At 42.5% G+C, this 27,856-nt stretch overlaps 1 pseudogene; it reads left to right on the top strand.

Annotated features, from left to right (window-relative positions):
* The first annotated feature begins 494 nt into the window (after nt 1–494).
* LOC130018096 (RNA-binding motif protein, X-linked 2-like) lies at nt 495–26,570 on the top strand (annotated as a pseudogene).
* The last annotated feature ends 1,286 nt before the right edge of the window (nt 26,571–27,856 follow it).

The raw sequence follows: 27,856 nt of genomic DNA, 5'->3' as shown, positions 1-27,856 counted from the left end.
ATTACTCCTGGCAGTGTTCAGGGGGACCATATGGGATGCTGGGAATCAAACCAGGTTTGGCCATGTTCAAGGGAAACACCCTATCTGCTGTGCTATCTTTCCAGCCCTCTTTTATCATTTTCACAAGTAGCAATGTTGCATTAATTGTACTCAAATGGTTTGGCTGAAGTTGTTTTAAAAATTTTATTTGTTTTTTCTATTATTATCACTCTCAGGCCATAGGAAAAGTAATAAATGCAAACATTGTTCTAACTATAATATTTGCTTATTACAGTGATCTCACTTGTAGTAATAAAAACTCACTACAGAGTGGGTCTGAAAACTCAGCAGGACCATTTTAAGTCAGATCTGAACCAGCATTTAATCCTGTCTTCACATTTCTATTTCCTAGCAAGCCTAACAATAAAACTCTGTGACCTTGGACTCTAGGCTCAACGGGACCTGGGGCAAAGATCCTCTGCCCACTTTCCCCAGTCTCTGGTGAGCCAGAGGTCATGCCCACTAGCCACCTCCTGCTGGCGCAAGATAATCGTGTCATCGGCCACCGTCCAGATCAGGCCCCCATAACCATGCCACCTGACTCACGCCAGGCTGTTTCAAATGGGGTGTGCCAGAGCAGGGTGGGTGAGAACCCTCCCCACCCCAAGGGACCCAGCTCCAGCAGCCAAAACCTCCACAACCTAACCATGGCACGCTCAAGGCCGCGCCTCACGTATGAGTGAAGTCCTACAGAACACCCAGGCATTGCGGAACTCTGTGAACTTAGACTCTCGGCTTAACAAAACCAGGATCTCCACAGTTCCTCTGGCTGCTTTGCCCAGTCTGTCAAGGCAGGGGTCACACCCATACGCCACCTCCTGGCGGTGCTAGATAATCTAATCTTCAGACTCCGTCCAGATCACATGGCTGCTTCTCACGAATGGGAGCATTACATGAGGCCCCCATAACCATGCCACCTGAATCACGCCAGGCTGTTTCACATGGGGTGCGCCAGAGCAGGGTGGGTGAGAACCCTCCCCGCCCCAAGGGACCCAGCTCCGGCAGCCAAAATCCTTCACTGCCCAACCGCCACAATGCTCAAAGCCATTCCCCATGCGCTGTGGCCTAGCCTCACATACGAATGAACATATTCCTGGACACATTATAAAACACTCCCTACTCATTCTCCATAATTATCACACCACACCACATTTGATGGCTTCAGATATTAGGCAACAAATCATAGATGGAAATTATATATATGCATATATTTTTAGATATATATACCAAAGCTCACATCACCCAAACATTAAAAACATGTTAGTGATATCCTATAGAATGTCTTAATGGGTCCGGCCAAAATAGAACAATCTTCACACTGTTTCCTATATGGACACTTTGTTGTAACCATGTTTGTAGGATTACATTGGTTTGTTCTTACTCCCTTGCCACAGGGAACTTAGGTTTATCGGGTTACACTCGTCACAGTGCTCCCAAGTCAATCCCATTCCTCTGGGTTTATCTGTAAACTCTTCTCTGTGCTCTCCTCCCCAACGGGTTAATCACCTTTTCCCCTAATCAGATTCTGTTAACTTGTATGGTCAGATCTTTCTAAGGATGCTGAACTTGTAAGTTAAATATTGCTTTTCTCGATCCTTTGGACAGTTTACTTTTTTTTTGCTTTTTGGATCACACCCAGCGATGCTCAGGGGTTATTCCTGGCTCTGCACTCAGGAATTACTTCTGGCGGTGCTTGGGGGACCATATGGAATGCCAGGGATTGAATCCAGGTTGGCTACGTGCAAGGCAAACGCCCTACCCGCTATGCTATTGCTCCAGCCCCGATTGCACAGTTTACTTTTAAGCTTACTTTTAAGCATTGCCCTTTTTGTATGGACACAGGGAGACATTTAATATTATGCTTTTATAACTTGGGATTTAATTCACTCCAAATAGTCTTCACTCCCGGACACTGCTTTCTCGACTTAAGCCTCAGTTGCCCTTAATTCCTAGCACCCTAAAAGCAGGGTCCAGACGAGGGATTGAATGGACTCAGCGCAAGCTGTGAGTTACCCTGACATTAGGGGAGAATTTATCATCTTGCCTTTACTCGTTTTAGAAACGCTGTGCAATTCTTGGCTGATGATTATTTCCTTGCATCTCGTCAACCTCTTGCTTCCACGGACACATCTCATCAAACAACCAAGCAACCCACTCTAATCTCCTGTTTCTCTTATAATGATCTTTGTAATTACAACATTGAGCCCACCTGGGAAGTCCAGGCAACTCTCCCCACCACAAGAATCTTAATCACATCTGCAAAGCTCCTTTTGCCAACATAATTACAGGTTCCAGGGATTAGAACATCTATACCTTTGTTTTATTGTGGTTTTAGTTTGGGTCACACCTGATGTTACACAGACTTACTTGTATATCTGTGCTCAGAGATCACTTGCAAGGGTCTTAGAGATGATATGGGGTGCTGAGAAACAAAACCCAGTGGGCCACAAGAAAGGTAAGTGCGCTTCTCACCGTACTATGTCTTCAGATCCTGGACATATGCATATTTGGGATACTTCCATTCACCTTATCATCACCAAGCTTATGCTAAGTTGACAGCAAAAAATTCATTGGACAAAAAGTAACAACGAGATTATTTTTACGAGGGGCGAATTTGGGCTACCCTCTGCACTATCACCCCAGGACTAAAAATTGTATTCTATAAAAACCTTTGCCATTCCTTTCTAGTTGGTTAACCTTAGATAACTCCTTTCATCTCTTCAAGAATCAGTTTCTTCATGTGGAATCTGTGGATAACAGAAACACCTAGCTCAGACGGTGTGACTTGAACCTCGAACGTTCTTTGTAAGTACAGTAACCATCACAGAGCAGGTGTAAGTGTTTGATAAGTATAAGGGTTTGATAGGCTTTTTTCCCACTACACACACTGAGCACAGCTTAGCCCTTTGGCCTACAAGAGGCAATGTGCTTGATGGCATGTTTTTGAGCTTAAGATGGGATGAATCCTTTGTTTTCAGCAAAACAGTGGAACCTTAAACACCTGAACCCATGACTGTTTGAATGCTTGTAGGGAAAGAAGCTTTGGAACAGAGCCAGCTTTCTCTTATTTCTCTACAAAAGAGAATTCCCCTAATATCTGAGGGGGCTAATGCCACCAGAATTCCAATAAGTCATCTGGTTCAAATTCAGACTCAGGCATCACAGCACCTAGCACTAAGCAGAATTATAATGGATCAGTGCAAGGCCCACACACACTTGCCTCACACCCAAATATTTGATCTTACACAAAGAGAGATATGAAGATATAGATTAAGTTAAAACATTTTAAGACGGGGGTATTTCATGGATTACACAGGAAGTCCCACTGAAATCACAGGGGTTCTTGAAAGAGCGAGACAAGAAATAGATTACCGATACGGAGAGGCCATTATGTTTGGTCAGTTACCAAATTTCAAAACATCTCCATCCAGAGCAATCCCTTCCAAACATCATTGTCAAAAAGGTCCCTATTCTGATCCAAACTGCTCTGCACTCAGGAAATTATCTGCTGTGCAGGGATCAAACCCAGTTTGCCCCAAGGAAGGAAAGCATCTAATTTTATGTACTATTGCTCCAGCCATATAAATTTTTAAGTGTAAGTGACTAACCTCAAAAATCTGGTGGATCTAACCCAATAGATCAAACTCACAAGATGAAGCTAACTTCTTTTCTTACGAGTTGTTTTCTTGCTAGAATCTGACAGAAAAACATATCGGGAAAATAGTATGTCCCAGGCAAAAAAATATTAGGAAAATGCAAGTTAAAACCACAAGAGTCTTATCCCTTGGTATACGCCAGTAAGGTATTAACAAAATACCAAACACTTATCACTGGGTACCTGTCAGCAAAATACCAAACATCAAATGCTGGGACAGAATACTGCGATGCCAGGGATCAAACAGATTGGCTGCATGCAAGGCAAGCAAGCATGTGGGAAATCTTTCCCACTGAAATCGTATAGAAGTCAACAATATCGAAGTCTCTCCAACGAATAACCTTATAAATGTAAAGCAGGTACTAAGACTTTGGTATAAAAGTCATGTAGAATTCGGCAATATCAAATGCATATCAAATATAGTAAGAAATCCTAGGGGTGTAAAGCATGTCGGAAATCTTTTCCACTAGAATCATACGGAGTTCAACAATATGGGAGTCACCTTTAAATTTAAAGCAGGTAGGAAAACTTGCTCATGAAATTCCTGTAGAATTCATAAATATCAAATTCATAGAATAATAAATCCGAGGGGTTTAAAGCATGTAGTAAATCTTTCCCACTGAAATCATATCTAACTCAAGAATATCAAAATTGAACAGGTGAGAAACCTTTCTCACTTAAAGTGACATCTAAGTCAACAATATTAAATTCATACAGGTAACAGTCCCCATTAATCCTCACGGAGGAGGTAGGAAAATGTTCTTACAAAGGAATATGTAATTCCGTTAAAATACCCAAAGAGGGAGACATTGGGAATCCCCCAGTCCTTGAGGTAGTCTTGCAACCATGGAATAATCCTCCTGGTCTTCTTTCCACTGTCCTAGGGTGGTACTTTGTTTCCTTACACCTCACATAGGTGAGACTGACCGATGAGCCCTTTGTTCTTTCTGATTCTCTTCACTTATCAGAAGTCCATCCAATCCCATGCAATTTACAACATTTTCTCTTCTGGATTTGGATCAATTCCACCCCGGTCCAGCACACAATCTGCTCAGGGCTTACTCTTGGCTCTGCACTCAGGCAACTATACGGATGCCAGGGATCAAACCTGGTCGACCACATAGAAGGGAAGCATCTTACCTGATGCACAATTGCCCCAGCCCTAGAAGTACTTAAGTATAAGTTAGTAACCTCAAAATTCTAGTGGGTCTAACCAATCCTATGAAGCCTCTCCAGAAGAAGCTAACTTCTTGACTTCCGAATTGTTTTCTTGCTAGAATCTGACACATATATATATATCAGGTAAATAGTATATTCCAGGCAAGTGAAAATCAGGGTAATGCAAGTGAAAACTGCAAGAAGCTTATCAATTGGTATCTGCCACAAGGGTATTACCAAAATACCAAACACTTATCTCTTGGCATCTCTCAGCAAAATATGAAACATCAAATGCTGAGACAGAGTACTGGGATGCCAGGGATGAAACCAATTGGCTACATGCAAGGCAAGCAAACATATAGGAAATCTTTCCCACTGAAAAAAACATTTAACTCAACCATATTGAAGTCACTCTGAAGATAAACATTTCAAATGTAAAGCAGGTAGCAAAACGTTCACAAGCAAGTCATGCAGAATTCAGTAATATCAAATTCATATAGTATGAACTCCTAATGGTGTAAAGCATGTAGGAAATCTCTCCCACTAGTATCATATCTAATTCAACAATATGGAAGTCACTCTGATGAAAAACCTTATCAATGTAAAGCAGGTAGTAAAACTCTCCCTCAAAAGTCATGTAGAATTCAATAATATCAACTTCATCACTGTCACTGTCCTCCCGTTGTTCGACTATTTGTTCGAGCAGGCCCAGTAACATTGTGAGATTGTTTACTGTGTTTGGCATATCGAATACGTCACGGGTAGCTTCCCATGCTTTGCTGTGAGGGCGAGATATTCTAGGTACCTTGCCGGGCTCTCCGAGAGGGGTTGAGCAATCGAACTCAAGTTGGCCATTTTTGCTGCGTGCAAGGCAAACGCTCGAACTGTTGTGCTATCGAAATCAGAGGGGATGTAAAGTATGTAGGAAATTTTTCCTATGAAACAAATCAAATTCAACAACATCGAAGTCACTCTGAAGACAAATCTTTCAAATATAAAGCAGGTAGCAAAACTTTCATGCAGAGTTCAGCAATATCAAATTCATACAGTATGAAATCCTAGGGATGTAAAGTATGTCGGAAATCTTTCCCACTAGAATCATATCTAATTCAACAATATGGAAGTCACTCTGATGGAAAACCTTATAAATGTAATGCAGGTAGTAGAACTTTCTAACAACAGTCATGTAGAACTCAACAATATCACATTCATACGGTAAGAAATCTGAGGGGTGTATAGCATGTAGCAAATATTTCCCACTGAAATCATATCTAACTCACCAATATCGAAGTCGGACAGGTGAGAATCCATTCTCACTAAAGTCACATCTACGTCCACAATCAGGAACAAACCCCATGAATGTTCAAGGAGGAGTTAGGAAAATCCTCTCACAAAAATCATATCTAATTCAATTAAAATCAAAAACCAAAAAGGGAGACGTTGGAATCCCCCAGCCCTCAAGGCAGGCTTCCAAACATGGAACAACCCTCCTGGTCTTCTTTCTACTGTTCTTGTGTGGTACTTTGTTGCCTTACACCTCACATTGGTGAGATTGCCTAATGAACCTTTTGTTCTTTCTGTGTCTCTCGACTTGCCAGAACTCCATCCAATCACATCCAAGTTACAGCATTTTCTCTTTTGGACTTGGAGCACTCCTACCCCGGCCTAGCACCCCACAGTGCTCTGGGCTTACTCTTGGCTCTGCACTCAGGCAACTATACGGATGCCAGGGATCAAACCAGGCTGACCACATACAAGGTAAGCATCTTACCTGCTGCACAATCATTCTAGCCCTAGAAATATTAAGTATAAGAGTCAAAAACCTGGTGGGTCTTACCGAATCAAATCAAGCCTCTCCAGATGAAGCCAACTCCTTGTCTTCTGAGTATTTTAATAGCTAGAATCTTACAGACATGTATATCCTAGGTAAGGAACCTATCGGGAAAATGCAGGTCAAAAGCGCAAGGAGCTTGGTATTTATCAGCAAGGTATCTGTTACCAAGAATATTGAAGTGACAGGGATCTAACCTGGTGGCCACATGCAAGGCAAGGAAACATCTTACACTGCTTTAATATGGTCCCAACCTTAACAGTATTTACGTTTACATTACTTACCTCAATACGTATAAGTGACTACCTCAATTATCTGTTGGGTCTTACCAAACACATCAAGCCTTTCCAGATGAAACTTACTCCAATTCTTTAGAGTTGGTTCCTTTCTAGAATCTGACAGACACATACATAGAAAAAATTGTATATCCCAGGCAAGGAAGATTCAAATGACAATTTCCTATATCAGGAAAATGCAAATCAAATAAATAATAAGTTTATCGGTAATCAACTCTATTAAGAAAATAACAAACAACAAATGCTAAATGAGATCTATTCCTGGGAGATGACTCAGAAAGCTGTAGGATGGCATCCTTTGAGGAAGGCCCATTGTCGATCTCTGGAACCATATCAACTTGTCTCGCACATATAATGCTCTGTCTGCCCTCATGAGGCCATTCTGAACGAAGTTCTATATTGATCCCCAGTCTCACTAAAATTGTATCCAAATCAACAATATGGAATTCATACAGGTTACAAACCCTATGAAGCAATGCAGGAAATCTAACTCACTAAAATGATATCAAATTCAGCAATACAGAATTCAAACAGGTGAGAAATCCTATGGATTGTAAAGAATGTAGGAGGACATTCTCAATCAAATATGTTCACACTCACACGAAGAATTCATGCGGGAGAGAAATCTGTTGAAGGAAAAAATCCATTTGCAAAAAAGTTGTCCCGAGTCACTGTAAATCTCAAGCAGGAAATAAACCTTATAAATGTAAAGAATGGATGAAAACTTTTTACTGGAAATCTGACCTTCAAGGCTGCAGCAATACTACAGCGGGTAGGGTGTTTGCCTTGCACGCAGCTGACCGAGGTTTGATTCCTAGTATCCCAATATGGTCCCCTGAGCACCGCCAGGGGCGATTCCTGAGTACAGAGCCAAGAGTAACCCCTGTGCATTGCCGGGTATGACCCAGAAAGAAAAAATAAAAGAATATAGGACAAGAGTTTCTGTGAAATTAAACTTCACTGAACATGAAGAGATCTGACAAAGGAGATAAAGCCTCTGAGCATGGAATGCACATAAAGATTCAACGTGAAATCAAATTTCACTGAACATGAAAAGGATTCACAAAGGAAAAAAATCCAATGACTTTATACAATATATATATCGGAGGGATGGGGGCCTGCTTAGGGACTGCCCAAACCCTGCAAAACCTTCACCATGCCATTGGCAGGACCTCATTGCCTTGGTATTAAGCCTCTCCTGCAAATTAACTTACTGAATATTCAGGTATACTTGTCCTTGTGATTGAAATTCCAAGGATTTCTCAGAGTCAGTATGGGCTACCTGTGCTCTCCTTCCTGTACTTCTAGAAGCCCAGGTACTCAGGCCTATGATCCACCTCTGCCACATGGAAGCTCATCTACTTAGAGTACTCTACTTTATGAACCCTTGAAACAGACTCATAAATAGAACTCAAAAGAGGACAACCAGCCGCCAATAATCCTCCGGACACCCAAGCATGCCTGAGACATCAGGGTCACCTGAAGGATGGGGGGCCAGCTCGGGGAACTCCCAAACACAACCCCAGTAGCGCCTTGTTCCCATTCTGGGAGAACATCAAATAGCATTTGCAAGATCTTAAAGGGAACTTCAACACCCAGAACCTCCAGAAAAAAGAATTTTCCAGGAGAAAAAATGACCAGAGCCAAGACTGCTCTGTGAGAGTTTCAATTACTGAGCCCCCTTTGCGGTGCCCACACAGACCCTGAGAGCTTCCTTCTTAAAAGGCCTCCCAGGACCGTCTGACCCTGATGGATGTTTGTCCGGTGACCATGAACAGGCAGGCAGATACTTGCGCAAAACTGGACTCATCTATAGATATCCCCAGGTTGCAGCTGCTTCCATAAGACCCTTTAATGTACAGATGTTTACCTTGAATGCTATGTAAAGTTCTTGTGGCTGACCTTACCATGTATGATTATATTGCTTTTGCTTGTGACTGGGCCGCTCCGGATCCTATATAACAGCCTGTAGCACTCAATAAAGTCTTTCCCTTTTCTTCTCTGTTTCTACACTGCACTCTGTCTCGTGTCTTCTGTTCATTCGGTCGGTCCCTCCTTGCACCTACGGACCATAGGGCCACATCCGCGGGCCGGAGGATTGGTCTGGAGGGGCCCCCCGCACATGTACTAATTTCCTTCTGCCCCTATATAATCACTGCTTACCATGAATAAAGTTGTATACTGACCACCAGACGTTAGTCTGTGTCTTTTGACCATCCGTCGATAGTCTAATTTGCCTACCAGCTCCATGCACCAGGTAACCATACAGCCTGACAGTTCACCTGTGTTCAACACAGGTCCGCCATGTGCAAGGCTCACACCCTATCCACTTAACATTTGCTCCAAAGAAGCCTTGTTTTAATACTTATCATCATGATTTCCTAAGATATCTCCTGAAATATGCTGCAGTGCTTCCCAGTGCCAGAGATTAGTAAACACCATAGGCACACCGCCAGAGCATTTTGTGGAGCAGACGTCCCATTTATTCTCAGTATATTTTTACAAGTTTCTGGAAAACAATCTCTTGGGAATTTCCAGACTACCATTCTGGTCTTTAGTTTTTCAAACCTTAACAAATTTAACATGAACCAAAAACAGACGGCCGCTCCCCAGAGAACATGGAGTGGAGGGTGAGCAAAATAGGGTAAGGGGCTTAAGGGATGCACTTTCCTTTCAAACGACACCATTATAGAGAATCCCTATTAACCGTGCAGCTCAATTCTCCCCTGTAGGCACTATGATCCTCCACAAAGTATTCTACAGCTGTTCTGTAGTGTTCATTAAAACTCCATGATTCTTCAGAGACCCAGAACAAAGTTTAAGGACATCTGTTAAGGGACCTACAGAACAAATTCTGAATACACAGTAAGTGTTCTAAGGAAAGAGAACATGCAAGAACATGCAAGTGTCCATCTACTGACACTGAACAGGACAAAACCCAGAGCAATTAAAAGAGTGTGGCCCTTAACTGTAAACATCTAGTCAGAAACAACCAATCTGGTGAAGATAGCTTTAAAAAAAATTTTATTAGTGACAAACCATGAGGTACAGTTGTAGACAAAGATAGCTTTGACAGGGAGGAAAGGGTAACACCAGCTGGTTCTGTCAGAGCTCACAGGCAGTGGGGATGGCACAAAAGTGAATCGAAAGACTCACTCTCAACGTGCAAAACTCAAAATGGGGAAATAGATCAGATCCCTGCCACACCAAGGAAAGATGACAGCCTTAGAGATTCAACCACTAACAGCCAGGTATATAAACACGGACAAGTACTTGAGAGGAAATTCTGAAGATGTGCTTGTAAAGTGGCAGTCAAAAAACCCATGACTTTTGTATAAATAAATAATGAAATAAAAGAGGGAGAAATTGAAAAAATAATCCAAGTGCCCAGTAGCTTAACAAAAGAGGAGAAATCCCAATACAAGGAAAGCTATGAAACATTATTTAAATGAAGGATGCCAGGGTTAAGAAACACATTCCTTGCTTATAAATCAGGACGACAAATACTGTCAAAATGGAAATACTCTCCGAAGCACTATAAAATTTAATGCAATCCCAAAACATATCAGTTAAACATCCATGAAATTCATTTGGAAAACAACCCCCAAGTAGTCAAAGCAACCCTAGGGGAAAAACATGGGAAGCATCACATTCCAACTTCAAAGTCTACTACAAATCTGTAGTAATTAAAATCAAATGGGACTAGAATAAGGAAAAACTCTCAGATCAATTGAAAAGAATTGAAAATTCAGAGAGCTAAAAGAAAAAAAAGTAAGAGAGACCACAAATGTCCCAAAAACAATAGAAATGAGATCTGCCTATATGGCCCCAGGAGTAATTCCTGAGTGCATAAGCCAGGAGTAACCGCTGTGCAACGCTGGATGTGACCCAAAAAGTAAAAAATTTAAAAATTAAAAATAAAGGAAACTGTACAACATTTAAAAAAAGAGGAGGACGGGGATGGTGCGATCAGGCAGGGGGCGAGGGGGAGAGGAGGGTAAGAGGAGGGGGAGAGCAGAGCAAGGAGAGGCAGAGAGGAAGACCAGGTAAAGCCACGTGGACATTAAGAGCAGAGGGAGAAGAGGGGAGAGGAGAATGAGAAAGGAAACGGGGAGGGGCAAGAGAAAAAGGGAATGGGAGGGCGAAACGGAGGGGGAAAAAAATCAAAACTGTCCACGTGAGACACGTCCCGGTTCTAGTGCGCATGCGTTGCCCGCGTTAAGGCCCGACGTGCCTAATCTCTTCCGGTTTGAACGATCTCTTCCGGGGGAGCTCCAGTCCAATGGGATTGCGCGCTGAAGCCAGGCGACCGTTAAACGGCTTTTTCCGGGGGTCGTTACATCGGCATCTTGCAGCGGGAACCGGTGGAAGATGAAGTAAGCTCCGGCTGTCCTCCGTGGAGTGTGGGAGTTCGGGGCTGGAGGATTGGGATGCGGGGCGGGAGGAGCTGAGGGAAGGGGCTGGGGGAGAAGCGTCCGAGGAGGCGGGGGTTGCGAAGTCCGGACAGCGCCGAGACTCTTCCAGGGGAGCCCTAGTTGGGCGCTCTCCGTCGCCTGGCCGTTTCTTTACTCTGCGGCAACTTCCGCAGCCCGTTGACAAAAGTGAAGTTAATCAAGGAGGTCAAGGAGCGAGGGGTCCAGCTGGGGTGGCGGAGAAGGTGTCCTGGCACTCCGAGTACAAGGACAGCAGCGCCTGGATCTTCTTGGGTGAGTTCTGCCCCGGTGCGCCTCGGGTTCCCCGCCGCCTGTCTTTCCAGGGAGGGTTTCAGCCTTCCACCTCTCTTCTCCCTGGCTCTCGCGCCGCCCCCCCCCCCACCCCCTCCTCGTTTAGGTGACACCCAGCGATGGTCAGGCGTCACTCCGGGCTCTGCATTCAGCAGTTCCTTCTGGCGGTGCCCACAGAACCAATGGGATGGTCCAGGGATGGTGCCAGGGATCGAACCTGGGTCAGCCTCATGCAAGACGATTGCCCTACCCGCTACACGAGCGCTCCAGTCCTGCCGGCATGTATTTCTGCTTCTTATCTTGGGGGCCACACCGGGCAGTTCTCCTGGGTTTCTCCTGGCTCAATGCACGGTGTCTGGGGAATATATGGTATGGCAGAGATGGGACCCATGATTTTGGCCACGGTCACGGCAAGCGCCATACCCACGGTACTATTTCTCCGGCACCCTTATTTCTGTTCTTTTTCCAGGTTTTCATTTTTTCCCTCCTTTTCACACCCCCCATTCCCTCTTTGTCTTCCCACTCCCCCTTTCCTTTCTCATCCCCCTCTCCTCTTTTCTCCCCTCCCCTTCATGTCCACTTCCCATTCCCCTGTCCTCCTCTCCGCCTCTCCTTGCTCTCCTCTCCCCCTCCCCGTGCTCTCCGCGTCTTCTTTCCACTCCCCCTGCTCTCCCCATCCCCTTTCCTCCTCTTTTTTTAACGTTGTACAGTTTTCTTTATTTTTATTTTTTTTAACTTTTCGGTCACACTCGGCCTTGCACATGTCTCACTCCTGGCTTCTGCACTCAGGAAGTACTCCTGGGGCCATATAAGAATCTGGGAATCAAACCGGGTTGGCCACGTACAAGGCGTTTGCCCTACCTGTGCTATCGCTCAAGTCCCTGTCCTCCTCTTACCCTTCTCATCCTCTAATAATCCTCTCCCTTGTTCCTATTTCCCTTCCCCTTCTCCCCATCATCCTCTTTCCCTCTCCTCTTCCCCTTCTCTCCCCTCCTCCTCTTCCCCTTCCCTTCCCCGATTTTCTCTCTCCCACTTGCCTTTCCCATGCCTCTCTTCCCCCCACTTCTTCCCTCTCCCCTTATTCCTCCACCTTCCCCTTTTTTGCCTTCCTCCACCCCTCCCACCTCTCCCCCTTTTCTCTTCCCCATGCCCTCCCTCTTTTCTTTTGCCTTACTTTCCTCTTCCCTTTCCCCTTCCCCCCTTTGCCCTTCTCTGTTCCACCTCTTCCCCCTCTTTCCTTTCTCCTCCCCTACCCCTTACTCCTCTCTTCTCCTTCCCCCTGTTCCTCTTCAGTTTCCCCCTCCTCTCCTTGCTTTGTCTGGGACACATTCCTGGCTGCTTTGAACAATGTCATGAGTCGTACTAATAAACGCGTTTATAGAGGTTGGACATGTTTGCATGAGGATTTGCTTTGGTAAATTGCCTAAAAGTTTTCTTTATAATCCTTAGTCTGTGTGAGGTAGGGTTAGTATTTGCATATTCAAATTGATTTTGGGGGGCAAGGAGATAGTGGGTTAGGAGCGTAGATTATTAAACTAGGTCTGATGTCCCGCAGCACTAAAAACCCTGCTCACTGCTTCAACAGGTGTAGCCTTGGTGGCCCCAGAGCACTGCCAGGTGGCACTGGAGGTTCCCCAATCTGCAGTGTCAGTGCAGCACCACATCCTTGGGCCCTTCCAGTGAGTTGTTTGACCCAATATCCATGGAATGGTCCCTGGGTTCTGTTTGTAAGGCCCCTTGCAGACATTTGATTTTGAAGGTAGCTATGGTAGATAATGAGCAGATGACTTGAACAATTTTTTTTTTTGTATTTTGGGCACAGTGCTGCTCAGGCTTACTGCTGGTTCTATGCTCAGGGCTTCTTTCTAGTGGGGCTTGGGGAACCATCTGTGGTGCAGGAAATTGAACCTGAGCAAGCTGCATACAATACAAACGCACTAATTGATCTAGTATGCTCAGGTCAACTTTATTTATTTGTATATAAACACACACATATATATGTATGTGTACACACATATGTATACACACATATGTATGCAGATACAATCATATCTATACACACAAATTTTGCTTTGGGGGCCACACCCGCTGTGCTCAGGAGTTACTCCTGGTTCTACATTCAGAGATCACTCTGGGCTTGGGGGAGTCATATTGGTTACTGAGGATCAATGTTGGGGTAAGGCTAGCATCTGCTATATTCTCCTTTACATGCTGATAATGTATTTTAAGAAATATTTGTCATGTTGGAAACTAACTCCTTTGTCTACAAAGTTTTGCTTGTGAAGGCCAGCAAGAATATTCCGGTACGGCCTTGAAACTTGCTGACCTTAGTTGCATACCACTTTACCACTTGCCATTTATGGTCCCCTGAGTACCTCTAGGAGTGATCCTTTCGCATAGCTGGATTTCGCAACATAATTGAAACAAAACATTTTAAAACCTAAAAAAAGAAATTGGGGGTTTGAGGAAAGATTATTTTGCTCCATTACTGGTTTTCTTTGTTGTTGTTGTTTTTGTATTTTTATTTTATTGAATCATCATGAGATAGTTACAAGCTTTCATGTTTGGGTTACAATCACACAATGATCAAACACCCATCCCTTCACCACTGCACATTACCAACCACCAATATCCCTGGTATACCCCACCTTTCCTACCCTCCCCCTGCCTCCATGACAGACAATATTCCCCATGGTCACGGTCACGGTCCCCCCGTTGTTCACTGATTTGCTCGAGTGGGCCCAGTAACTTCTCCATGTGAGACTTGTTGTTACTGTGTTTGGCATATCGAATACATCACGGGTAGCTTGCCAGGCTCTGCTGTGCAGGCGAGATTCTCTCGGTAGCTTGCCGGGCTCTACGAGAGGGGCGGAGGAATTGAACTCGGGTCGGCCATGTTGGCTGCGTGCAAGGCAAACACCCTACCACTGTGCTGTTGCTCCACATTACTGGTTTTCTTGACCTTTCCATGTTCAAACTTAAAACTTTTTCTATACTTCTGGTGTACTGCATTCTATCAGATGGTGAGTTCAGATCCTCTTTTTTGGTAACCTCAAGGCTAGGCCTAGATCTGGTGCATAGTGCATGCTAGGTCAATGTTTGAACTGAAGTGTGATTTTTCTCTTGTAGGAAGACTTCTTTGTGAACTGACTAAAGGGGATGTTATCTGTGTCTTCTACCAGTAAGTCCGCTTTCATTTTCTGCTTCATGGATTATAGGTATCATTTTCTTCCACGATGATAAAATTTGTTTCCTTACATATTGTAGACTGACTGGCATTTCTCCAGAGGGAGAGCTCAATTCAAGTTTTTGCTTTAGTTATACCCAGGACATAGATCTAGAGCTCTCCCAGTGTGGAAAACCCAGCAACTCGTCTTGAGGCTTCTGCTCTGCTTCTTTTCCTTTTCTACTTCTTTTTTTGCAGTGCGGGGAATCCTTCCTGACTCTGCTTAGGAATCACTCTTCTATTTTCTCTATGGCTGTTTCCTTGATCTTTCATTGAGACTTTTTAAACCTGGTCCTGCGGTAGAGCCGATTAAAAGACTCCTAGAAAGCTACAGTTCCCCTACAAAGTTACTTTTTGAACCCCTACAAACTAAGGATAACAGCCCTTCTCTGCCCGCACCTGTGTGACACTTTTCACTTAGGGCAAAGTTTGCAGGATTTAGGAGGAAAAGCAAAATATTTAGGTAGCAGTTTGCTTTCTTTGTTTCCAGATAGGTGTCAGGTTACTGAGCCGACCAGATCTCCTCTGGCTGGACAGCTTAGGGGACAGTAGGTTCTGGTCAGGGGATGCGTACCATAGAGGTTAGAGGCCCATGGGAAAGAAACTTGGCAGTGTTTGTGAGAAGTGAACCATGGGTATAGGTTTTGGGCACCCCACTCAGGCTGAGAGCTCTGGCAGGAGTAGAGGTGTCTTCCTCCTAGCTTTTGGGTGTTGGGGAAATTCACAGTAGGTACAGCCCAGGATTATGTCGTTTCTTCATGGTATCTGTTCCTGGTCTAGTCTCTCATCTAGGGCTTCATCCTTGCATATCACCTGCCTGCAGACTGGTCCATGGATCCATTGATCTAGATGTTTCTATCTTGTTTCTTTTGAGTGTTGGTCAGCTAGTATGTGTATTCTAGTTCTTGCTCCACCGTGCTCTTAATGAAGACCTTTTGCCATTGTTAATAATGCCGTTGAAAAATATTTTTGATTTAGATCATTTGTCTAGGGTTTGGTTCGAACAGAGTGGTTGACTATGTGGAGTTACTGTGAGGGACTTTGGAGGGTTATGGAACTGTCTTTGAAATTTCGGAAAAGTGTTTTATCTGGAGACTGAAAGCTAAGGACAACAAACAAACATTGGCAAATTCACTACAGAGTTTTGTTTTTTTATTATCAGAGAATTACATTAGTAATTACAACTTGTGAAAAAAATGGTATTGAAAAGAATATAGGAAGGAGGACCAGAGAGTACAGTGGTTAGGGAAGCAGGAAAACACAATGGTAGAATTGTCTTTTAATTGTTGGCAATGTTTCCAGTAGTTTGCTGTTGTAAATTAAACCATAATATACATTTTAGTATGCAGCTCTTCTTTGTGCAATTATTGGATTAATGTTGCCAGTTTTCTCTTTACTGATTTAAATTTTTTTTTTAGTTTTGAGGCTGCACCAGTCTCTGTTTAAGTATCCTTTCTGAAGAGCTCAAGGGACCATATGAGGTGATCAAAGATGGATTGGTTTTGTGCAAGGTAAGCAGCCTGGCTGCTGTCCTCTCTCTCCAGTCCCTCTTTGCTAACTTTTAAATATTACTTTAAGATGTATTTATATTATTGTCAGATTGCTCACCATAAAGGTCTTCCAGATTTTGCCTCAATAGAATGTCCCTTTTTTCTTTATTCTAATCAGCAGAGATTTGTTATTTAAAAATATATTTGCCATTGACTTTCTTAAATTTATTTTATTAAAGACTTATGTTTTCCAAAGTCATTTGCAGTTGAGTTTTAGACATGTATTTCAAAACTTATCCTACTACTGGTGTTCTCTTATTCCCTCCCCAGCACAACCCCCAAACCCCCACACCATTGCCCCGCCTGTCAACTTGGCAAGAACATTACAAAGTTTCAGTGGTTACAGCTTAGATATAATGGGCTATTTTGGGGTCACACCCAGCAATGCTCAGGGGTTACTCCTGGCTTTGCACTCAGGTATTAGTCCTGGTGGTGCCCTGGGGACCATCTGGGATGTTGGGGATTGAACCCGGGTGGGCCGCGTGCAAGGCAAACGCCCCACCCGCTGCGGTATTGCTCAGGCCCCTAGATCCCATTTTTTTTTAAGTTTTTCTATGTACTTGCTTACTCTTTTACTTTGCTTTTAAGTTCACCATCAGTGACATTAAACATCTTTTTCATAGATCAACAGGTCTATGAAATTCCCGTTAGTATGTTATGTAATTTGCCTATTATTTTCTAGTGGTGTGTTCCTAATTTTCATAGTGATTTTACAAGGCTCCTTGATAGACTATGCATATTAGTTTTGTTATATCATTTTATCATGACACTGTCACTGTCGCTGTCACGGTCACTGTCCTCCCCTTGTCATCGATTTGCTCGAGTCAGCCCAGGAACGTCTCCATTGGGACATTTGTTACTGTGTTTGGCATATCGAATATGTCCCTGGTAACTTGCCAGGCTTTGCCGGTTTTATCATGTATTTATTGATGTTTAAAATGTGATATATTAGGCTGGACAGAATACATAGATTAAGGTCCTTCCCTTGCATACTATTTTTAACTACAATAGTGGCTCAAATTTGGGCACTGGAGCGATAGCACAGTGGTAGGGCGTTTACCTTGCACGCAGCCAACATGGCTGACCCGAGTTCGATTCATCAGCACCTCTTGGAGAGCCCGGCAAGCTACCGAGAGTATCTCGCCCGCACGGCAGAGCCTGGCAAGCTCCCTGTGACGTATTCGATATGCCAAACACAGTAACAACAAAGTCTCCGATGGAGACGTTACTGGGCCCGCTCGAGCAATATGATTTCTTGAACACAGCTAGCAGTTGTCACTGAACTTCTCTGGGTTTCCTTCTCCAATTTGATGTGTGCTAGAACTGTGCCATCATTCTTTTTTGATGAGGAGTTTTCAATTTGAGACCTAGAAAGGCCTTTTTAACCGGTTCCTCTACTGTTTCTTTGATTTTTATCTTGAAATACCTCTTATATTCCATGTTCATGTATTTTATGCTTTTATTTCAAAACTAATACAGAAAAATTATAAAATGTAAGGAATGCCACTGTATCCCCTTAGCCAAGTCCCTGAATATTACTATTGTAACTAATTGTTATTACTATTTATACCTGTTTGACGGTTTCTGATTTTACTAAATTATCAGAGAGTCCTTTGCAAGACATGATTTGTGTGTTTGGACCATCCCTGGCGATGCTCAGGAATTACTCCTGGCTGTGCACTCAGGAATTACTCGTGGTGGTGCTTGGGGTAGCATATGGGATGCTGGGGATTGAACCTCAGTCACAAGGCAAGTGCCTTTGTACTGCTATCCAGCCCAGTACCAAAATCCTTCTGTTTGTTTTTCAAAAAAAAATATGCCATCAGGAAATTAACTCTGATACAGAGCTATTATCAAACCTTTCTGTTTTATTCATTTTCACCCCGTCTCAAAAAGCCCTCTTTTTGTTTCTGGGCCATATCCAGTGGTGCTTAGGGGCTACTCCCAGTACATTACTTGGGGTCGTTCTCACTGGTGCTCAGGGGACCATGTGGTGCTGGTGATCAAACCTGGATCTCCAGCATGCAATGCAGTTGTACCAGCCCTTTGAGTCATCTCCCCAGCTTGCTGATAATCTATTATTGTAGGAGAAATTGCTTTCTGGTCCTTGATCTGTCATGTAAATTATAAAAATCTCTTAGTCTTTTTAATTTTGCAGAAAGTTTTAGGGTTAATATGCTTGTCTTGAATGTGGCTGACCCTTTTTTAATCCCCAGCACCACAGATGTTCCCCTGAGTGCCTAGATTGAGCCCTGAACATAGAAAAAGCCTAGGAGTAACCCTCCAAGCACCAGTAGGTATTTATTACAGGATACAACACATTTTAGGGAGTTCATTTTTTAAAAGTTTGTGTTGAGTATTGATAACAGGGTCTCACATGTACTGTAATGCTGAGCCACCTTCCTGGCCCCTATAAATTTTAGTGCATAGAATTTTGTAATCATCACCTGAATTAGATTGAATATCAGTTCCATTACCCTCAAACTTCCTTCATGTTGTACCTTTTGTAGTCTTTCCTTTGATTTTATTTCTCTATTTTTCTTTGAGTCTGGGCACTCCCAGCTGTGCTCAGGGTTTACTCCTGGCTCTGTACTCCATGATTACTCCTGGTAGGCTCCGGGGACCATATGTGGTTTTTGTTTTCTGGTTTTGCTTTTATTTTATTGGCCATTGCCAGTGGTGCTCTGGAGTTGATATTCTTGGCTCAGTAGTCTGAAGTCATTTCCGGTAGACTCGGAACGAACTCCACCTCCCTCCCACACCGTCGTTTGATTATTTTTCATGGGAAATTGTATCATTCATTCATGTTTCTGGATTTGGAATCAGTTATAAGTGTTTCTACTCACCCACTGGTCTGATTTTTTTTCTCATTTGTATGGCTTTAGTGCCATAAATTTAAATCCCTGATCGTTTTAGATTTATTTTTATGGATTTTTTAAAGATACAGATTCAATTTGTCTTTTCAAATGACTATTTTTTGTAGCACTGTTTGTTATTTTACCCTCACAAATTGAAACATTAACCGTACCACATTTGTATACTAATTCATATATGCTTAACTTTCTTGTTTTTTTTCTTTCATTTTATTGGTTTGTCTCTTCATGAGCACATACCAACTAGTTAATCATATGAGCTCTTCCAAGTTTTTCTCGTTCTTTTTTCTTCCTTTTTGGGTCACACCCGGCAATGCACAGGGGTTACTCCTGGATTTGCACTCAGGAATTACACCTGGCGGTGCTCAAGGGACCATGTGGATTGCTGGGAATTGAACCCGGGTTGGCCACATGCAAGGGTAATGCCCTATCTGCTGTGATATCACTCCAGCTCCATTCCTAGTTATTCTTTTTTTCTTTTCTTTTTTTTTTTATTTAGTGAATCACTATGGGAAAAGTTAAAAAGCTTTCAGGTTTAAGTCTCAGTCATTCAATGATCAAACACATTCCCCTTGACCAGTACTTATTTTTCACCACCAAGAACACCAATATATGAGCCACAAGAATGTTGGAAATTGTTCACAAAAATTTAATACATTCATTATTCCAGCACCAATTCCACCACCATTACACCTTCTCACCCCCATTATTTCGGATTGTCCTACTGCAACTTAAGCCTGCCTTCAAACCAAGTCCTAGATAATACATTTTGTATTACTTGTTATGAATAATGCATTAAAATGATCCAAAAATGTTTTCTTATTGGTATATGTGTGAATATTTTTGTATCTCACCCTAGAGCCATTAAGCCGAACAAGGAATATTTTTATATTTATTTAAATCTCTGTTTCTTTGGGGAGATATAAAAAGTATTACTAAAAGTACAATTTATACTTTATTTTTCTTTTGGGGTCATACCTGATGGGGCTCATGGCTTATTCCTGGCTCTGTTAGAGGTGACCCCTTGTGTCAGATCTCAGGGCCCATATGTCATACCAAGGATTAGGCCAAGTCTGTCACATTTAAGGCAAGCGCTTTGACCCCTGTACTCTCTCTCCAGCCCTGATCAAGTCCATTTTCATTATTTACTTACTCTTTGTTTTGTTTTGGCCATAGTCTGCGTGCTCCGGGCTTATTGCTGGCTCTGCATTCAGGAATTAGACCTGGCAGTGCTTGGGGGACCTTATATAGAGAATAGAACCCAGGTGGGATATGTGTAAGGTATGTGCCCTATCCACTGTACTCTTTCTCCAAACCCTCAAGTTTATTTATTTCTTTATTTTTGTTTTTGGACCATACACGGCAGCAATGCTCAGGGTTTACTCCTGGCTCTGCCCTCAGAAATTTTTCCTGGCAGTGCTTAGAAGACCATTTGGGATACTGTGGATTGAATTCATGTCTGACACTTGCAAGGCAAGTACCTTCCCTACTGTACTATTGCTCTGACCCCTGAAGTTTTTTAATTTTATTTTTCTTGCTAATTATAAATGTGGCTCCTCCTCCATTATATATTTCTAACCAATCACTGTTTGAATTCAAGAAAGTGGTTTATTTGTAATTATATCCTAGTTTTAAGAAAAATTTTAATTAGGCATTGTGATTTTTAAGTAAATCTTGGACTCTTAATTAAGAGTATTTTGGGTTTTCTATAGTACAATCACATCTAATCTTCAAACAGATATGGTTTCACCTTTTATTTCTGATTTATATGTTTTCTCCTAATTGCATTGGCAGATAACAGTACACTGCAACACTGTCCTCCCCTTGTTCATCGATTTGCTCCAGTGGGCACCAGTAACATCTCCATTGTGGGACATGTTGTGACTGTTTTTGCCATATCAAATACGCCACAAGGAACTTGCCAGGCTCTGCCATTCGGATGGGGTACTCTTGGTAGCTTCCCGGGCTCTCCAGGAGGGATGGAGGAATCGAACCTGGGTCGGCTGTACACGCAAGGCAGACACCCTACTCTCTATGCTATCACTTCAGCAATTAAGTAAGTAAAAAGTTCTTGGTATCACTTGAGCTGTTTTAGTACTTTCTGTTAAAGATTCTAGATTTTGGCAGAAATCTGTGTCTGATTATGTTTATAATGTATTCATCAATTTTTATTTGTTCTTTTTGTTATTTGGCACTATCCAGTGATGCCTGGGAACTTTTCCCAGCTTAGTGCTGGAGGATTACTTCTCATGGTACCTGGGGGAGCATTTGGTACCAGGAATTGAGCCTAGGTGTCCTACTTGCAAAGCATATACTGAACTCACCACTGAGTTTTCTGCTTCCTGTTTTCTTTTTCTGACTCTATTAAAAATACTAGTTTTTGTTTTCGTGCCTCACCTGGCAATACTCATGGCTTTGGGCTCAGGAATCATTCTTGGTGGTGCTCGCGAGAATGAATGAGATGCCGGGGATTGAACCTGGGTTGGCCGTGTGCAAGACAAGCACCTTACTAGCTATACTGTTGTCCCAGTGACACCGAGCTCTACTCAGAAATTACTCCTGGGTCTGTGCTCTGGGATGTGTCCTGGCAGTGATGGGTATGTTAATTTCGGTGGGAGGCATGCATTTTGAATCTTAAATACTATCACTATGTTTAAACCTTTTACCTTTCTTTTTAATTGAATCACTGTGAGATAGACCCTTACAAAGCTGTTCAAGATATAGTTTCAGTCAGTGTTCCAACACCCATCTCTCCACCAGTGTACATTTCCCAGCACCAGTGTCCCCAGTTTCCCCTCCCACCACGCTTCACCTCCCACTCTCTAGACTTCCTCTGTGGCAGGAACTTTTCTTCACTCACTTTTTAAATGGGACATTTCCTATTATATTAACTTTTTTATCTTTTTTGGGGGTGTTACACCAGTGGTGCTCAGGGATCACTCCTGGTGGGTTCAAGGAATGATATGGGGTGCTAGGGATTGAACCTGGTTGACTGCATACAAGGCAAGAGCTCTACTCACTGTCCTGCTTTAGTTCGCTTGGTATACCTTTTTGTTGTTAACCTTCATTCATCATCTGGTTCTAGCTTTGTCTTTTATAGTCAATATTTAAGTTTTGTTTTTCATCCATTCTGAACATTTTACTTCAAATAGTGTGTTTTTTTGGTAAATAGACATGGTGAGATCGTTAACATAAATCTGGTACGGAATAAGAAGACTGGGAAATCCAAGGGATTCTGTTTACTTTGCTATGAAGACCACCGGAGGACAATTCTGGCTGTTGACAATTTTAATGGCTTCAAGGTGAGTAAAAGTATGAAGCAGAATTTGGCTGAATGTTTCTGATGTAATGGTTTGGTTTGATTTTTCCCCTGATTCACACAGGCCTAGGGGCCACTAGGATGAGACAATAAAAGTTTCAGGGATGTGGGGAAATTGTTCTAGGAAGCAATAACATGGGCCTCTGCTCCAGTCAGCACTTTTTTCTTCCTCAGTATTAGCTATACCACCACCCACCCAGGGAGGCCTTTGTTTCTTACCTTTCCCACCTCACCACTGTATTTCTCCAGCCCAGGAGAGTTACTCTTAGAGAATTTGTCACTGATTGCACCAGTAATAAGTAGTTACGAGGACAGCATGGAATGGGGTTATAGGTTTTCATTTTATGGATCCTATATTCAAAGTCAGTCAAAGAAGGGATGGTTTTCAAAACATTTTTTCCCTCTTTGGTCATACGTAGCGATGCTCAGGGTTACTCCTGACTCTGCACTCAGGAATTACTCCTGGCCTTGCTGAGGAAACCATATGGGATGCTGGGGATCGAACCTGTATTGGCCACATGCAAGGCAAATGCCTTACCCTCTGTGCTTTAACTCTGGCCCCTCAAAACTGTCTTTATTTATTTATTTATTTTGGGTTTTTTTTATGACATCTGGGGATGCACAGGGACTCCAGGCTCTACATTCAGGAATTAATTCTTGCCTTACTGGGGGGAGCATATGGGATGCTGGAAATCGAACCCAGGTCGGCCACGTGCAAGGCAAACGCCCTATCCTCTGTGCTATCTCTCCAGCCACTCAAAAATGTTTTTAAGTTGGAAATTGGATAGATGATAAGAGGTAGATTAGACTTAAAGGTAAAACTAAAATCAGACCTTGTATTGGAACAATAAAAGCTAGACTTTGGGAATGTTGGGTGCCTAATGACTATAGAATTAAGTATCTATTAGAGAGTGAAGTGATCCTACAGTTGGTAGGGCTCATACCCTACTTGTGCCTTACCAGGGTTATGATCTGGACACCCTATATCATCTGAGCACATTCAGTATTGTTTCAATAACCCCCACCATCAAAAAAGAATTTTTAAGTCTATGCTTAAAAAAATGAAATGATGTTGATTAATGTGAGTGATGACTATTTTGTTGTTTGCCCAGAGTTTGTATTTAACAGCAAAAGTATCAGTGTGGGCTATTCACAAAAATTCCTGGAGTTTTTTTTTATATCATGACATCAATACAGCACAAAAATATTTGTATGGCACACAGGGGTAAACTGACAGAAGATGCTAGTGCACTTGCCTCAGGGGCTCAGTAGCCCTAAGGCCTGCAGAGAAAATTGCTAACTGGGAAAGAGTACTCAAACACAACAGTTGGGCAAACAGTGTTGGAGATTTCCCCAGAGATAGAGTTAGCAGGAAGTTTTTGTGGGTCACTTCGTTTGGTAGGAGGGCTGTCTTTGCTGATGCATCGACTTTCTGTCTTAGTTCAAAGGACGAACTCCTCCAGTGGATCATGTGTCTAACTATAGGGCTCCTATGGACTCAGATGAATTGGATACTGTGTCCAGACTGCTTCAGAAGATGGGCTGTGGGGATTATACACCTACAAACAGTTCATCTAAGGACTCTGAAGATGACAAACCAACAAAAAAACACATAAAAGGTAAAATTTTATGACCAAAAATGATTCCAGGTGGTCTTAATTTTTTTGATGAATAAAGCTGTTTATTGAACGATAAAAAGGTAAGTTTATTTTCAAATAGGAAATAAATGTTCATATAACCAAAACTGTTAAGAAATAGTGACATAACCAAAACACAGAGACAGTCTACAGAATGGGAAAGGATATTCGCCAAATACACATCTGATAAGGGGTTAATGTCAGAGATATACAAAGTACTGGTTGAACTCCACAAAAAGAAAACATTCAACCCCATCAAAAAATGGGGAGATGAAATGAATAGAAACTTTCACAAAGAAGAAATCCGAATGGCTAAAAGGCACATGGGAAAATGCTCCACATCATTAATCATCAGGGAGATGCAGATCAAAACCACAATGAGTTATCACTTCACACCACAGAGATTGGCCCATATCCACAAGAACAAAAGCAACCAGTGCTGGCGCGGATGTGGTGAGAAAGGGACACTCCTTCACTGTTGGGGGAATGCCGACTGGTTCAGCCCTTTTGGAAAACAGTATGGACGATTCTCAAAATCTTAGAAATTGAGCTCCCATTTGACCCAGCAATACCACTCCTGGGAATATATCCCAGAGAGGCAAAAAAGTATAGTCGAAGTGACATCTGCAATTGTCTGTTTATTGCAACACTCTTTACAATAGGCAGAATCTGGAAAAAACCTGAGTGCCCGAGAACAGATGACTGGTTAAAGAAACATTGGTACATTTACACAATGGAGTACTATGTAGCTGTTAGAAAAGACGGAAGTCACGAAATTTGCATACAAGTGGTACTACATGGAAAGTATCATGTTAAGCAAAATGACTCAGAAAGAAAGGGATAGACATAGAAAGATTACATTCATCTGGGGAACATAAAGTAACAAAATAGGAGACTAACACCCAAGAATGGCCGAGATTAGTACCAGGAATTTTACTCCATGGCTTGGAGGCCAACCACACATACTAGGGGAAAAGGGAGCTCAGATAAAGAAGGGAACACCAAATAAAGGTGTTGGGATGATCCTCCCAGGGTGGGAGAAGCATGCGGAAGGTAGACTATAGACTAAACATGATTGTCACCCATTGTCTCATTTGCAAACCACAACACCCAATAAGAGAGAGAACAAAAGGGAATACCCTGCCACAGAGGCAGGGTGGGAGGGCGGTATGGGGGGTGGGAGGGATACTGGGATCCGTGGGTATTTAATCATTGTATAATTGAAACCCAAGCACAAAAATGTGTAAGTCTGCAACTGTACCTCATGATGTCTCACTATTAAAAATTTTTTTATTAAAAAAATAGTGACTTAGTAAACTTAAGTTTATTTCAAGATACAAGTATAGAAACACAATTTTTTTCTTTTTGGTTCATACCCGGCAATACACAGGGGTTACTCCTGGCTCTGCTCTCAAGAATTACACCTGTTGGCGCTCATGTGACCATATGGGATGCTGGGAATCGAACCCAGTTCGGCAGTGTGCAAGGCAAACGCCCTACCTGCTGCGTTATTGCTCCACCCCGATACTGTTTTAATTTATCCGACTTCTCTAGAGAAACGTAAATTTAAGGAATATACTGATGGGCTTACGAACTTTCTAGAAAATCTTCTAAGACTTTTACAAAGCTCATCATTTTTAAATTGGAGGATGACGATTGGGATACTTTGACTCTTCATCTTATAAACCTTGCTGTTTTTGCTGTCTTGCCATGAATATTAATATACTATTAAAATTCAAATTATTAAACTGGATGATAATAGTACAGTGAGTGGGTTGGGTGTTTGATTTATACACAGCCAACCCTGTTTTGCACTCTTGCATACTATGTGGTCCTCCAAGCCCCACCACCCCAACTTCAAATTATTTTTGGGGGGTGGGAGTCACACCTGATGGTGCTTTGGCTTACAACTGGTTCTGCATTTGATCTAGTGTATTTAGAAAATAGGAAACTTTGGGGAGAGTTGTATGTTTTTTCATTTCCTATTTGTTCCTCCCGTCCATTTTTTTTCTCTCCAGACAAAAAGGAAAAAAAGAAAATGAAAAGCGGGAGGTACAGCCAGATCCACCAGTCTCCTCTTCATCACCCAGAAGCAAGATGCTAAAGGAAAACAATTCCCTTGACTGTAAAAAGTTCAACAGCAAGAACTCTGAAAAGGTTCAGAAGTAAGAGTCCAGGGAGGGGCTGAAGCAATACCACAGCTCCTCTGAGGTCAGGACAGCCTACCACTCTGGAGCAGAGGCCCAAGACAGGGAGCCAAAGAAGAAGCCAGACAGGAACACAGGTCCGTATGTAGGAGAGTGGAAACGGAAGAAAAGAATAGGCCTAGGGACAGAGATCAAAGGTCAGATACCCACTTTGGCTGGCAGGCACAAGGAGCGTTCTGAATGGCATGGTCGCAGGAGTAGGAGTAGGTGTAGGCTACGAGTAGGAGCGGTGATAAATCCCACAGGTATCAAAGATCCTGGCACTCCCAGGATTGGGGATCCCCTACTTCCAGAGACTACAGGCGTCACTGAGACTGCAGCCGATTGAGTTGCTTGGTAGAATTTGAGATGAAATGGTTTCTTCTTGTGTGTGTGTGTATGTGTGTGTGTGTGTGTGCGCGCGCACGCGCACGTGCGCGTGCGTGTATGTATGTAGAGTCCCATCATGAGGTACTCATGACTTCTAGCTCTGGTTTAGGGGTCAATCATGGCAGGGCTCAGAACTATATGAGGTTCCGGGGACAGAACTTAGGGCAACTGCCTGGAAGAGAAACAATCTGTACACCGAACTGTCTCTCTGGCCCCAGATTTGAACTGTTTTAAGAAGCAGTTCTTAAAAAGCAAAACCAATTATTTCTCACTTTTGAATATGTAAAATCTTCTGAAGATCAAATATTTTATTCCCTTGTATATCAATCCTTGAGAGAGATGTACTCTCTATAGTCGGATGTCCTTACTTCTTTTCGAGGGGGGGCAGGTAACACCTGGCGATACTTATGGATTTCTCCTGGCTCTGTACTCAGTACTATTGACAGTTCTTGGGAGACCATGTTGGATGCCATGGGAATTGAACGCAGGTTACCTATTTGCAATCGAACGCCTAACCTGCTTTTTTATCTCTCCGTTGCCTGATGTTCTCAATTTTTAAGCGCAGTTTGTTGTCCTTGGGAATATATTTGGTACTAATCAGATTACATGTGGTAAATTGGTTCATATATAGATCCAAGAACCTATAACCCCCCTAAGAAGGATGAGAAATATTTAAGAAATAGGAAAATATCAGTTCTTGAATTTTCGTCTGTGTTGGATGACTGTCCATTTGGCAGATAAAACCGATAGAGATGTGTGACTTAATTCGGTATAAGTAGCGTGATATAGATACAGTAATGAAGCTGTTAGTCTGTTCTGTTTATGTTGAGATGTGTCTTTTCCTGAACAATTTTGTTGATACATTTCCACATATGTTCCTTGCCACTTATTTTTATTGATAAATTGACACAACAAAATTTGCCTCATACAAAAATGCAGTTTTTCAAAATTGCCTTAAAATTGGTTTGAAAT

Source organism: Sorex fumeus, unplaced genomic scaffold (assembly GCF_029834395.1).
Source record: "Sorex fumeus unplaced genomic scaffold, SorFum_2.1 ptg000236l, whole genome shotgun sequence".
Lineage (NCBI taxonomy): Eukaryota > Metazoa > Chordata > Mammalia > Eulipotyphla > Soricidae > Sorex > Sorex fumeus.
This window is presented reverse-complemented; position numbering and strand designations above follow the sequence as displayed.